Source organism: Manis javanica, chromosome 11 (genome assembly GCF_040802235.1).
Source record: "Manis javanica isolate MJ-LG chromosome 11, MJ_LKY, whole genome shotgun sequence".
NCBI classification, from domain to species: domain Eukaryota; kingdom Metazoa; phylum Chordata; class Mammalia; order Pholidota; family Manidae; genus Manis; species Manis javanica.
Genome location: NC_133166.1, coordinates 2,673,117 through 2,685,375, shown reverse-complemented (window position 1 = coordinate 2,685,375; position 12,259 = coordinate 2,673,117). Strand labels below are relative to the sequence as shown.

General features: G+C 35.3%; 1 pseudogene; it reads right to left on the bottom strand.

The window, feature by feature from the left end:
- Positions 1-8,230: 8,230 nt before the first annotated feature.
- LOC108396684 (olfactory receptor 5M8-like) lies at positions 8,231-9,166 on the bottom strand (annotated as a pseudogene).
- Positions 9,167-12,259: the final 3,093 nt, after the last annotated feature.

Here is a 12,259-nt window from a genome sequence, read left to right as displayed (position 1 = left end):
TCTTTGTCTCCTATATGAGGTATTGGTTTGATTATCTAAAGAGAGATATAAAAGTTGCTTTTTTTTTTCTAAATCACTGAAACCCTTGTTAAATATTGTACCAGGTAAACATTCTAAAAAGGTCCAAAGAGCTTTAGCTGTATTATCTCAGTAGTGTTTCCATGAATAGATACACCATAAAGCAAATTCAAAGGTTTTTCAACAAATGACTTTCGTATAGATTATATTTGTAATCACACAGTGCAATCAAGTCTGAGACTAAAGACAAAATTATAAGTGTAAGTATCATGATATCTTGGGAGATTTTTAAAAATCTAGATAAGATATATGTTAAAGAAAAAATCATAATATAAATTTAAAAATGCCTAGAGCTCCTGCCTACATACTTTCATACATACACATATATACAAAGAAGTTTAGGAAAAAGGTTGAAGATAACACAGGTAAAGCTCATTCTGAACATTGAGAAACTGAATTCCAGGGAAATGAAGTGATTTATTCATCAGACTTTCATCTCATATTGCTCAGGTTAATGATCTACTTTTGTATTATATATCTTAAATATATATATATATATATATATATATATATATATATATACACTTTTGTATTATATATGTTATATATGATGGTGATGGTAGTCATGGGGGGTTTGTGGCTGGGGGGAAGGGAAGAGTTAAAACAGAGAGGCCAAGGTTATTTATGTATATATTGAGTAGCCAACTATTAAGAGTAATAGTGAGCACACTGAGAGTGGGAATACACTGAAAGTTGCTCTAAAATCTCAGAGAAATAAGGGATCTGAGAGTTAATATTGTTAATAAGCAATCATGATTTATTGTAAAATTATACTATTCTGTACAATGGGTTATTTGCACACAGTTGGTAAAAATAGCTGATGTAACTGAATGAGAAGTCCGCAGGTAGATCTACGCACATAAGAAACTTGATAGATGATGGAGATGGAATTCCAAATCAGGGTTGAAAAAAGGAACCCTTTGACAGCATTGGCTTAATGGATGAGTTAAATGGGAAAAAGTTAAATTGCATCCTTACTTACAGAAGTAATTTCTAAGGCACGATAGTGTTTTAATGTGTATTTCTCATATGTTTATGTCTTTTAATTTATGTAAATGGTATGCATTTTATTGAATTTATTGTAAATTATTTTAAATATATACCAAAAATAAGCTAAAATACTGTATGTTGGTATGTCTCCAAATTTTAATTTACAGATTTTCATATATAATAATTGTGTATAATTATGTTTACATCTAAATACTCTTTTTTCCATGAGACAATTTTGACATTAGCAAATGTCATTGTCAGAAAACTTGTCAGAGGCTGTACAAAACTTCTTATACTCTCAGAACAGACTCAGAATATCATTGTGCGTAGCACTCCATTTTTCACCTGCCCTAAAAATACAAATGAAACTAATTGATCTGGTCAATTGCTGCTTGAAGTATAACAACACACTAATAACATATGCTGAGTTCTTATGCTCCACACACCATATTAAAGTACTTTCTACATATTATCTCATTTAGTTCCAACAACACATATGATATCTTTCCATTTTACAGGCAGGAAACAGATGGGTTCTTTGGCCTTCTGATTTCAAATCTCATTTTCTCAGCTACCAAATATTATGAGGTCTTTTAACAATTGTATTCATCATATCAACATTAAATTTTATAGTTCAGGAAACACTTCACATCACTTGTAAACCATTCATTCATATATGTATACATGCTTATGGCATGTAAATATTGGGCATCTTTTAAGTTCCAGAATGGTGCTGGATGCTGGAAGTAAGATGATGGACAAGACAGAGGCAGTAAGTTCAGGTAGATGAGTAACCAAATTCAAAAACTGTAACATGGAATGGAAGAAAACGGAAGTGGAAATAGAAGAACCAGGAAGGGAATCAGATACTATAGTTTCCAGTAAGGTGTTTTTCCTCTGTAACATGCTCCTTTCTTGGGAAAGTCCATCACTTCCTCTCAGTTGAACAGACCACATAGGAAAAAATAATAACTACTGTCAAGATGTTAAAAATCAATTTATCTAATATTATTGCCTCCATATTCTGTACCAATGATTGAATTATAGGCTACGAGAAGAAATAAACACAGACGGATCTTGAAGATTATTACAGGTTCAGTTCTGGACCACTGCAATAAGGCAAATATCACAATAAAGCAAGTCAAATGAATTTTTTTGGTTTCCCACTGCCTATAAAAGTTATGCTTACACTATATTGTAGTCTCTTAAGTACGCAATAAAATAATATTTTGTCTAAAAAAATGTACATACCTTAATTTTTAAAAATACTGCTGAAAATTGCTGTCATCTGAGCTTTCAGCAAGTTGTAATCACTGGTCACATATCATCACAACAAGCATAATAACAGTGAAAAAGTTTGAAGTGTTACGAAGATTACTGAAAAAGGGCACAAAGACACAAAGTGAGCTGATGCTGTTGGGAATCAACGTGGTTGTCACAAACTTTGAATTTGTCAGAAATGTAGTATAGGGGAAGCACAATAAAGTGAAGTGCAATAAAATAAGGTATGCCTGTATGAATAAAATAGGGTCCTGATGTAGTTCTTCTTTGAGGTAGCAGGTGATAGGGACAGACACGCCAATGAAGACAACAGGTAGAGGATGAGAAGAAAGGCAGCCAAGGGGTCACTGACTTAATTCTTAAAAGAGTAAAACAATTGAATCAAGAATCTAGGGTAGCAGCTTCGCATTGTGATCAATTGGCAGTAGGGAAGCCAAGCGCTCCTCTTTTATCTCTCTGCCCATGAGCGACTTCTCCAGTCTAAGATCAAGATTATAATACTGGCTTAGACTCTAAGAAGCCGTGCCATTTTTGCTTAAGTCTTGCTGGTCACAGGCACATGCCATTTTTTTTCATGGAAACCATGCTCTCTCTCCAGATTTAATTCTAGAATGGTGAGTCTGTGGAAAACAGAAACAGCCAATATGAAGATACTCTCCATGAGAGGTCTGTCAGACTGCTGCTAAGAATCAGCACAGCAAACATTCAGGTGAAGTCACCAGCTTAGGTGATGAGTCAAGTGACCACATAGGCAACCTGGCAAAGCAAGAATGAAGACCCTCTTCATCAGCAATTGCTGCTTACAATTCTTCTTGACCCAATTTGGTCATTTGGGTATTATCAGACTGACTCATATTTCAAGTATTTTGGTGGAAAAAAAAAGGACAATATTTTGAAAAATGAATTTTCCTGGAGTGCAAGCATGGCTTGTGAAAAGTGAGGTCCTAGACAGAAACAGGCATTGGAAAAGAATCTGGAATCTTATGCTAAGGAGAACCATAAAGAATTAGAGATCTTCTAGCATAAACCCCTTAGCTATGTGTATTGAAGCTAATGTTTTCCATGTGTTTTATGGTCACAAAGAAAAAGCCTCTTTAAGCATGTGATTTACTTTGTAGAGTTCAGAAAACATTTGAACCACCAAAAAACTACATGGACTTAAGTTTCCAGTTGGACTTTTTCTTACGGAAATCGGTAAGAGTAGACATTAAGATATTAGGCAAATGGAAAACACAAAAACTGTATTATTTAAAACCAATTATAATGAAACATCTGCTGGAGATCCACACTATGGAATTCCGTCAGAATGGTTCAGATATACTGGTGGTATCAACAAAAGGGCAGAACCGAAGAAGCACCCTTAGATTTTCTATGGTGGAAAATTCATTGTCTGCAAATTTCCTCGAAAATACCTATTTCAACACATAGTGTCTAAGATATTCGCAATTTAATGAAGAGAATACATAAATGACTGGATATTGAGAACCAATATACACATTTTCTCTCCTACCTGTGAAAATAAGAGTGTCTTTTTAATGAACCAAAAGGTCAAATTCTAGCCAGTGCTATAGGATTTATATCCAAGTTATTGACATCACTGTTTATCTCAGGAGAATCCCCAAAGGTTTCATGAGGAAGCAATTAGAAGTGGCATCCCAGCAGAGAACATCCTTGGAGGGAGAAATACTAATTGGTAGCACTGTACTTTCCAAAATCAATATATCTTTTAATCCATATTTTATACCGCATTTGACTTTAAACCAATTGTCTGCAATGAATACTAGGGCAATACTTTAGATGATTCTGCAGGCCAAATTTTAAATACTCTATAGACACAACCTCTTAAAAAATTGAATTCAGGTAATTATCTTCATTATTTCAAGGTCTCTAACACATTTCTCACAATGTTTGGGCTTCAAAAAAATCACACAAAATACATACTAAATGCAAATGATGTTTAATCTTAGAATACATATATGAAAAATATATATTTCCCCTAACAGAGTCTTCATATTAATGGAATGCTTAAGCTATGTAATAAGTAATACTAGGTATAAATGATTAATTTCTAGAAGAAAAACACATGGAATGTCACAGGTAGAGAAGACATAATTACCAATGACAAGAAGAGTGTCTGACATAGACAATAATCACCAAATCCATATATTTAATTTATGGTCTTTATCATATCTATCACATTTGGGAAAGTTTCCTAAAAAGTGAAAGAGCACACTTACCTCAAAATATAACTGAGCAAAACTTACCTTACAAATAATATTTGATATTCCCAATAATCCCATGATATGGGTGTCACTAATCATATTTTGTGGCTGAATAAACCAATCCTGAGAGATAACTTCTCTAAGTTTATCCACCTGAGAAATAAATAATAAAGCTGAGATTCAGACTCAGGTCTGAATAACTCCAAAACCAAGCATTTTCCCACCACACCATTCTGTCTCAAAATAAAGAGATTTTTGTGTTCAGTAGATAACAGAATGTTTTAACAGATGCCTGAATCTTGGGATGGTTGGCAATGAAAAAGCAGCACACAGAATTTTTATTTACCCTACATGAAAGATTTTATGAACTTCTGCCAAGTTGATACTCAGGGCTTTCTTGATAAGCCCGAAGATGTAAAGAGCAGGAAGTGTATTCATTTCCAGGACTGTAACTTCCGTGGTCTCAGTAAATACCCATTTTGTTGTGATTCCCACTAAACATCTTCCCTGCCTGAGCAGCAGTGGAGATGCTTCGGTCTCTGAGCTGTTTCCAAAATGTACAAGTACGAATGGATCTTAAGGAAGATAATGTCACGAAGACCGCTAGGAGCTAGATCCCTTGACTCATTTTGTCATGGCTCAGCATTCACTTTTGTCTGTCTCTGTTCATGTACATGGACATGTAGTGTGTGAGCATTCCTGTCTGGTGCCAATAAACCTACAATCTTAAAATGTGATAGTTCGAATATGATTTCACTGAACCATCTGTTAAAATATCTTAGTAATCATCTATTATTCTGTCTTGATTATATGTTAGGGTGGAAGAAGGGAGCATCACAGAAAACAATCTATAATTGACCATAGACATAGGCAGAGCTGGAAAGAGGAAAGGATTGGCAAATTCTTATTCTTCCAAAACAACAAATGTTGAGTATCATGTCTTTACCAGACTCTATGCTAAGGTAGTAAAGATACAAAGATGAAAATATGTGGTCCTTTCCTTTAAGAACTCAATACAATTGAGTTAGAAGAACTCAAAAGAAACAGATGTATATCCATATAATTATAGTACCTTGTTACAAATTTGATGATAGAATTGTAAACTCAATGAACTATAATACGGTACCTACACAGCCTGATGCATTAGGGAAGACTTGCTGTAAGAGGTAATGCTTCAGCTAGGTCTTAAATTATAAGGGTAAATGAAATTGTGGAGGGAACTTTGAGTTGGATAGTAGGAAATTACATTAAATGTTTCATAAAATTATAGTTGCTAATAAAAAGAGAAATCATTAAAAAAACTTGATAAACTAAATTATTTCTTCTCATTCTATCTGGAGGAAATATGGACCTCCTATCAGGTGACAGCAACCAAAATGTGGACAAAAAAGCAGGTGTTGAAGACAGTTTGCTTTGTCAACTATGGGAGTTTGCAGTACCATTAAATAAATAAAGGAGCCCGTTTTCTTTTTTTGTTTGTTTTTAGTTTTTATTAAGGTATTATTGATACACATGTATGAGGGTTTCACATGAAAAAACAATGTGGTTACTACATTTGCCCATATTATCAAGTCCCCACTCAAACCAATGCAGTCACTATCCATCGGTGCAGCAAGTTGCCACAGATCCACTATGTCCCTTCTCTGTGCTACACTGGTTTCCCCGTGACCCCCCAAACCATGTGTACTAAACATAATACCCCTCAATCTCCATCTCCCTCCCTCCCGACCTGCCCTCTCACACCCCTCCCCTTTGGTAACCGCTAGTCCCTTCTTAGATTCTGTGATTCGGCAGAGGAGCCCATTTTCTGACATCAAATCTTCTTATTGTTTCTCCCATTTACTAAGTTCCAGCCATGTGCCCTTTCTTTCTGCTGCTCCAACATACGGGGCCTCATCCCTGAAACTCTGTATTTGCAATTGATTGTCCTGGTTATAATTTTTACAGATATGTTCATGTTTGCTTTCTTCTGAGCATTTAGGCTTCAATTCAAATGTCACCTGCTCCAAGAGTCCTTTCCCAATTACTGAAATCAACACACTAGCATGGCCCTCCCTTCTGATGATGCCCAGTCATTTTCTTCCATCCTGACTCACTTTACCTTCTCCATAGCACTTACCTATACCTGAAATATTTTATTATCTGTTTAAGTGCCTTGCTGACTTTCCCAACCAATGCTAAAATGTAATAAAGGGCTTTCTCTTTCTTATTTATTACTGAATCTCCCCAATGTGTAACTTATTTCCCAGTAATCAAGATAGATTGAATGAATGAAACATTTCAAGCCAATGGTAACAAATCACAAGTTCCAGATAACAGCTCTGCAACAGACCTAGAGAGCAACCAGTGCAGAATCTTACAGGAAAAGGGAGGCCCTCCAAGGATAAAATGTGTGAATAACAGATCAACTATTGGTTTCTCTCTGTGAGAGGTACTTTATAGTTCTGCTGAAAGTTTGAGAAAAAGTAGACATGAAAAGAAAAACAAAAGCAAAGACAACTTTACTCAATGAAAATCAAAGAATTATGCAAGAAAATAAATGAATTCATAGTATTTATTACTCAGTGTTGGTAATTAGTATGAGTAATGTTCATAGTGTCACTTTGTTCAGTTACTCAGGTATTATTAATGATGCATTATATTTTAACAACAAATGTCAACTTAAGAAAAATGTGAACATATTGTGAAGATGAGAAAGAAGTTGTTCTTAGGGAGGCAGGGATTGGTGAAATAATTTTAACACTTTACATTTAATAGAAAGGTGCCAATCAATCATGTCCATGATTGAAAAATCAATAAACAGACATATAGGCATACAATTTAAAGGGAGTTAATTACTAAAGAAAATAACAAGAAAGTGTTACCTATGAGGAGATAGAGTAGGAGATAAGACAGGAGTTTATATAAGCATTGTAATATATTTGCCTTTTAAAGCAATATACATGTTTTACATTGTAATTTTAAATAATAATTACAACAAGTAATTTTAGCTAAGTACATGCATATATTTAAAAATAGAAAGAAGACTAGAACATAATACCTCAAATGTAATTTCCTTGAGGGCTGTGGTGTTCAATATCTATAATATATGCACCCTCAGGTTTGAATTTTATATAATTAATATTGTATCAACTGGAAGAATCTACTTCTTGCCATGGAAATAAGCAAATTCAATATACTGTAGTTTATACAACAAAGGGCATTTCTCACTCATCTACACCTCTATTGTGAGGTGATCTGATCTCTCTCCTCACTCAAGAATCCACATTTAAATCTTAAATCTTGCTGATCACCGTGACAATAAAAAAAACAAAAACATTAAGGGATTCTCTGACCAACTGTTAAATGCCCGATTGAGAAGTGACACATATGAATTCTAGTCTAACTCATTGTCTGGAAATAGCCCCCCACCGCCACCTAAACCCAAAAGGGGAGATGTGCAGGGCTATCATGTATACAAAAGGCAAATAAAATAAAATAACTGGTGGACAAAATAAATGACAAGTATAAACATGGAAATTTTCATGATGAAAATTTCACTTTTTGTGTTTGGATTTTAGAAAAACAACTATTAAAGCTTTAAAAAAGATGTAGTGTTCCCCTTTGGTGTACTACCCTCATTGCAACATCAGTTTTATCCTATGACTTAAGAAAAAGGTCTAGAGAAAGGTTGGGGACCAAAAAAATGTTGATATCTTTAAGGAAAATATATTTTTGCTTAACAAATCTCTGGCTAATGCCTCTTTCACATCTTTATTTCTAAGGCTATAAATCATGAGGTTCAACACTGGGATTGCTGTGGTTTAAAATACAGCAACCCGCTTACTCTATTCCACAGATTCCTTTGAGGGGGGTCTTATGTACATGAAGAAAAAAGTTGCATAGAACACGGTGACCACTGTCAGATGCGAAGCACAAGCAGAGAAAGCTTTGCACCTCCCTTTTGCAGAACGAATCCTCAGGATAGCTGGGAAAATACACAGGTAGGAAATAAGGATGTTGAGGAGAGAAAAGAAAAGGTTACATCCGGCTACAACAAACACTGGCTTCTTTTTGTTGTAGGTGTCAGAACAAGCCAGCTTAATCAATGTCGGGTCAGCACAGTAGAAGTGATTCATTTCTTTGGGGCCACAGAAGGCTAGGTTGTAGGTCCACGTGATCTCCATGAGGCCAGTGAGCTCTCCATACATGTGATGAGGGATGTGCACACACTCTTGGACATCTGGCTGCGGTAAAGCAGAGGGTCATGGACAGCTGCACACCCATCGTAGCGCAGTACAGCAAGGATGTAGATCTCCACATGGACCACACAAGCAGGACAGGAAACCGTTCTTCTGATAAGAAAACCTTCAACATCTTTGGAATCACATTGGAAGAGAAGCCCTGATCCGTGAAGTATAAGTAGCTCAGGAAAAAGTACATGGTGGTGTGGAGCCGGGCACTGCTCCATATGAGGATAAGCATGCCACGATTCCCTGCCACTGTGACCACATAAATGTTCAGAAACAGTACGAAGAGAGGAGAGTCTGCAATTCCAGCAGACTGGTCAGTCCGAGGAGAATGAACACAGTCACTGAAGTGAAATCTCTTCTCATAATGTTCTTGCATGGGAAATGAGAACTTCTGATCAGTATAGTATTTTTTTTTAATGGCAAGAAAGAAATCAAATATTTTTTAGAACACCATTCTGTGTTTTTTTTTTCTCTGCATTTTTTTTCCCCTCTTCTAGGATTTCCTTGGTCCAAGAGACACTAGAAATAGTGGTTGAATTAAACAGGATCTAATTAAACTTTAGCAAAGACACTCAAGCTGGTTCTTGGCCTCAGTCACCAGTCAACATCAAATCTCTTTCTGTGATTTCTCCTTGTCTATTTATCTTTTCGGTTTCTGTTGCGACATTTCTTACCCATCTCCATTTATATTTTAGTCTCCACATTTTACTTAACTTCAGGTCAATTTTTCCATTCCAGATTTTACCATTCAGTGCCAAAGCAAACCAATACTTGCTGCTTATCTAAATGAATTGACCAGATAACTTAACTAGAAGTTGAGAACTTTGTACCAGAAGTTCTTGCCCTGATAACAATTATTTCTTCCAGGGCATCCCAGATAAACCTCTTAGGTTCTTTTTAAAATGCAGAAAGTGATCAATTAAATGATGCATCCTAATTCATTCTTTGTAAGATATTTAAAAAGTCAGTACATATTTTAAAAGTTTTACAGTGACTAGATGCTACTTTCTGAAAAAAATAGAAGAAAACAAATCTTTGAAAAGCTGAATGAATACAAATCTTTCATCATGAATGGGAAGTGATATAATGCACAGGAAAGCTTTCAAAAAGTCTTCTAATATTTTTCCAGTTTATTTATTAAGCTTTGGAGAAGCTTACTATTCAGTCTGTGAGATTTGAACTAGAATATAGAAATGACTTAGCTCAGTGTGTTTGTCTATACTTAGAGAGCAGATTAAAAAGCAATCACAGACTTGAATTTGATCATAGCCATGGCTTAGTTCAGTATGTGGTCTACACCTGAAAAACAGATTAAAAGGCAGTCATCTGTAGAGCTAGAGCTGGTATTTATGGGAAAGTGCTGAAAAAACAGCAAAGCCAGAGTAAACAAAACAAGACAACCACAAAACTTCCCTTTTCTTAGTTTATTCTCAAACTAGATTGCTACAACCAAAGAGCAGATTCCAGCTAAGAGAATGTGATGAGAGAGAAGCGTGCAATTTCACCTTCCTTTAGAACGTAGGCTTGTCCTTCCCCCCCTCATTTCCGCCTCCCTCTGGCTGTAATGAAGGTGCAGTGCTGAGCCACCCTGGACCATCTGGAGACAATGGCAGAGAAGTAAGAATGAACATGTGGAAACTCCTAAATTCATGACAGAGCTGGACTTCCATATCAGCTTGGAATTTTATATAAATGAGAATTGAACTTCTGACTTGTTTATTATTTTGTTTTTCTTCTTGCAGGAACTGAAATCATTATCCCGCTAATATAAACCTCTGGATCAGTGCTCACGATTACCATAAGCCCCATAGAACTCTCCCTGGTCTTCGGATTTGCATTCACCATTACTCTTTCTTGTGGTCTTGAGATACAGACAATCTAGAATCTGTACTTTTTTGGTGGACCTTGGTGTACTCTTTGTTAAAATCTATGAGAAACACTCCTTATAAGATGGAAAAGCCAATCATTACTAGTTGGTCCAAATCCATTAAAAAAAAAAAAACCCTCCCACATCATAAAAATGCTTAGTATTAAGCTACAATCAGAAGAAAATATAGACTCCTGGGTTAAGGTATATAGAATCCTGACTTAAGACAAAAGGAGTTTTATCTCTATAAGATATAATAATACCAAGTGATAATTATTAGTTAGAATTTAATTAATACCTCAGAGGTCATCCCCAAGTACCTTAGTATGACTTCAAAATAGTGATGGCAATGTTCAGATAACCCTAATGTTAGTTTCTTGAGACCTTCTAAAATTCCCTTAAACCTCCTTTCCATCCATTCCATGCCATCTGGAAATCCAAAATCACACACACACACACACACACACACACACACACACACACACACACACTGCAACTCTATGGTATGTAGATAAGAGATATTTATTGCAAAAATATTGAAAAATAAAAACGTAAACATTAGACATAGTTACTCTTTAATTTCCCTTTTCATACCCTAACCACAGAGGATTTTACCACTGGCTATACTGCAGTACTTAATTGCCAGCTTCGTACACATCTCTTCTTTCTCTTATATTCCACCCCCTGCCTCCTATTTCTCACCTCTGTTTTCACCCCCAGAATGACTCAGGAATAGGCTCACAAAAGCAATTCACCTTGTACCTCCTGTCCTCAAGATCAGCTTAGATCAATCTTTGCCTACTGAACACATTAAGATGTTTTATAAAACTAAAAGACTTTTCATATAATAGGAGCCACCATCTTTATAAAAGGGGTTATTTGCTGTTTATATATAATACATATGGTATACAAAATCAATTGCTTTAATGTGTGTGCAGGTATTTTCATGCAGGTCGAGTAGTGGGCTATCTCACTATCTTTTTCTCATCTCCTACCAGAGAATACTGCAACATCATGTTGTAGTTTTCATGTGTTCATGCCCTACTCCTCTTTAATAACTTCTTTAAAAATAAGCTATCAAGGAATCTTTGCACATTCCAAAATTTTAAAAATTATTTTGTTTACATTATCTATAACTGATATTCTCACAAAATCAAGGTTTGGAAACTAGGAAGATTTGATTTGATCAGTTACAACCATGCTACATATTAACTGCAATTCTAGCTGATTTAACCTTTATGAGCTTCAGTGTTAACCTTTAAAATGTTGTTGCAAGGGTTTTCTCTGGATTTTAAAAATTGTAATATATGTAAGTGTTTGACTATGTGTGAGGCATAGAAGGCTATCACAATACATTTTTAGTGTCCACCTTCCCTATCATCCTTGCTTAAGCAATCAAAGCATCTCCTTTGCTTAATACTTAAAATAATGAAAAATTCATAAATTATGAGTATTTGTCATATGATCAACTCTAATCTCTATGCCATCATTTCTCTATTTCCAGCCATACATTTATTGCTACCTAACAAGAAATTGGATTCCAAAGTTAAATAGTAACACTTCGGCTGGTTCCTAACACACATTAAAAT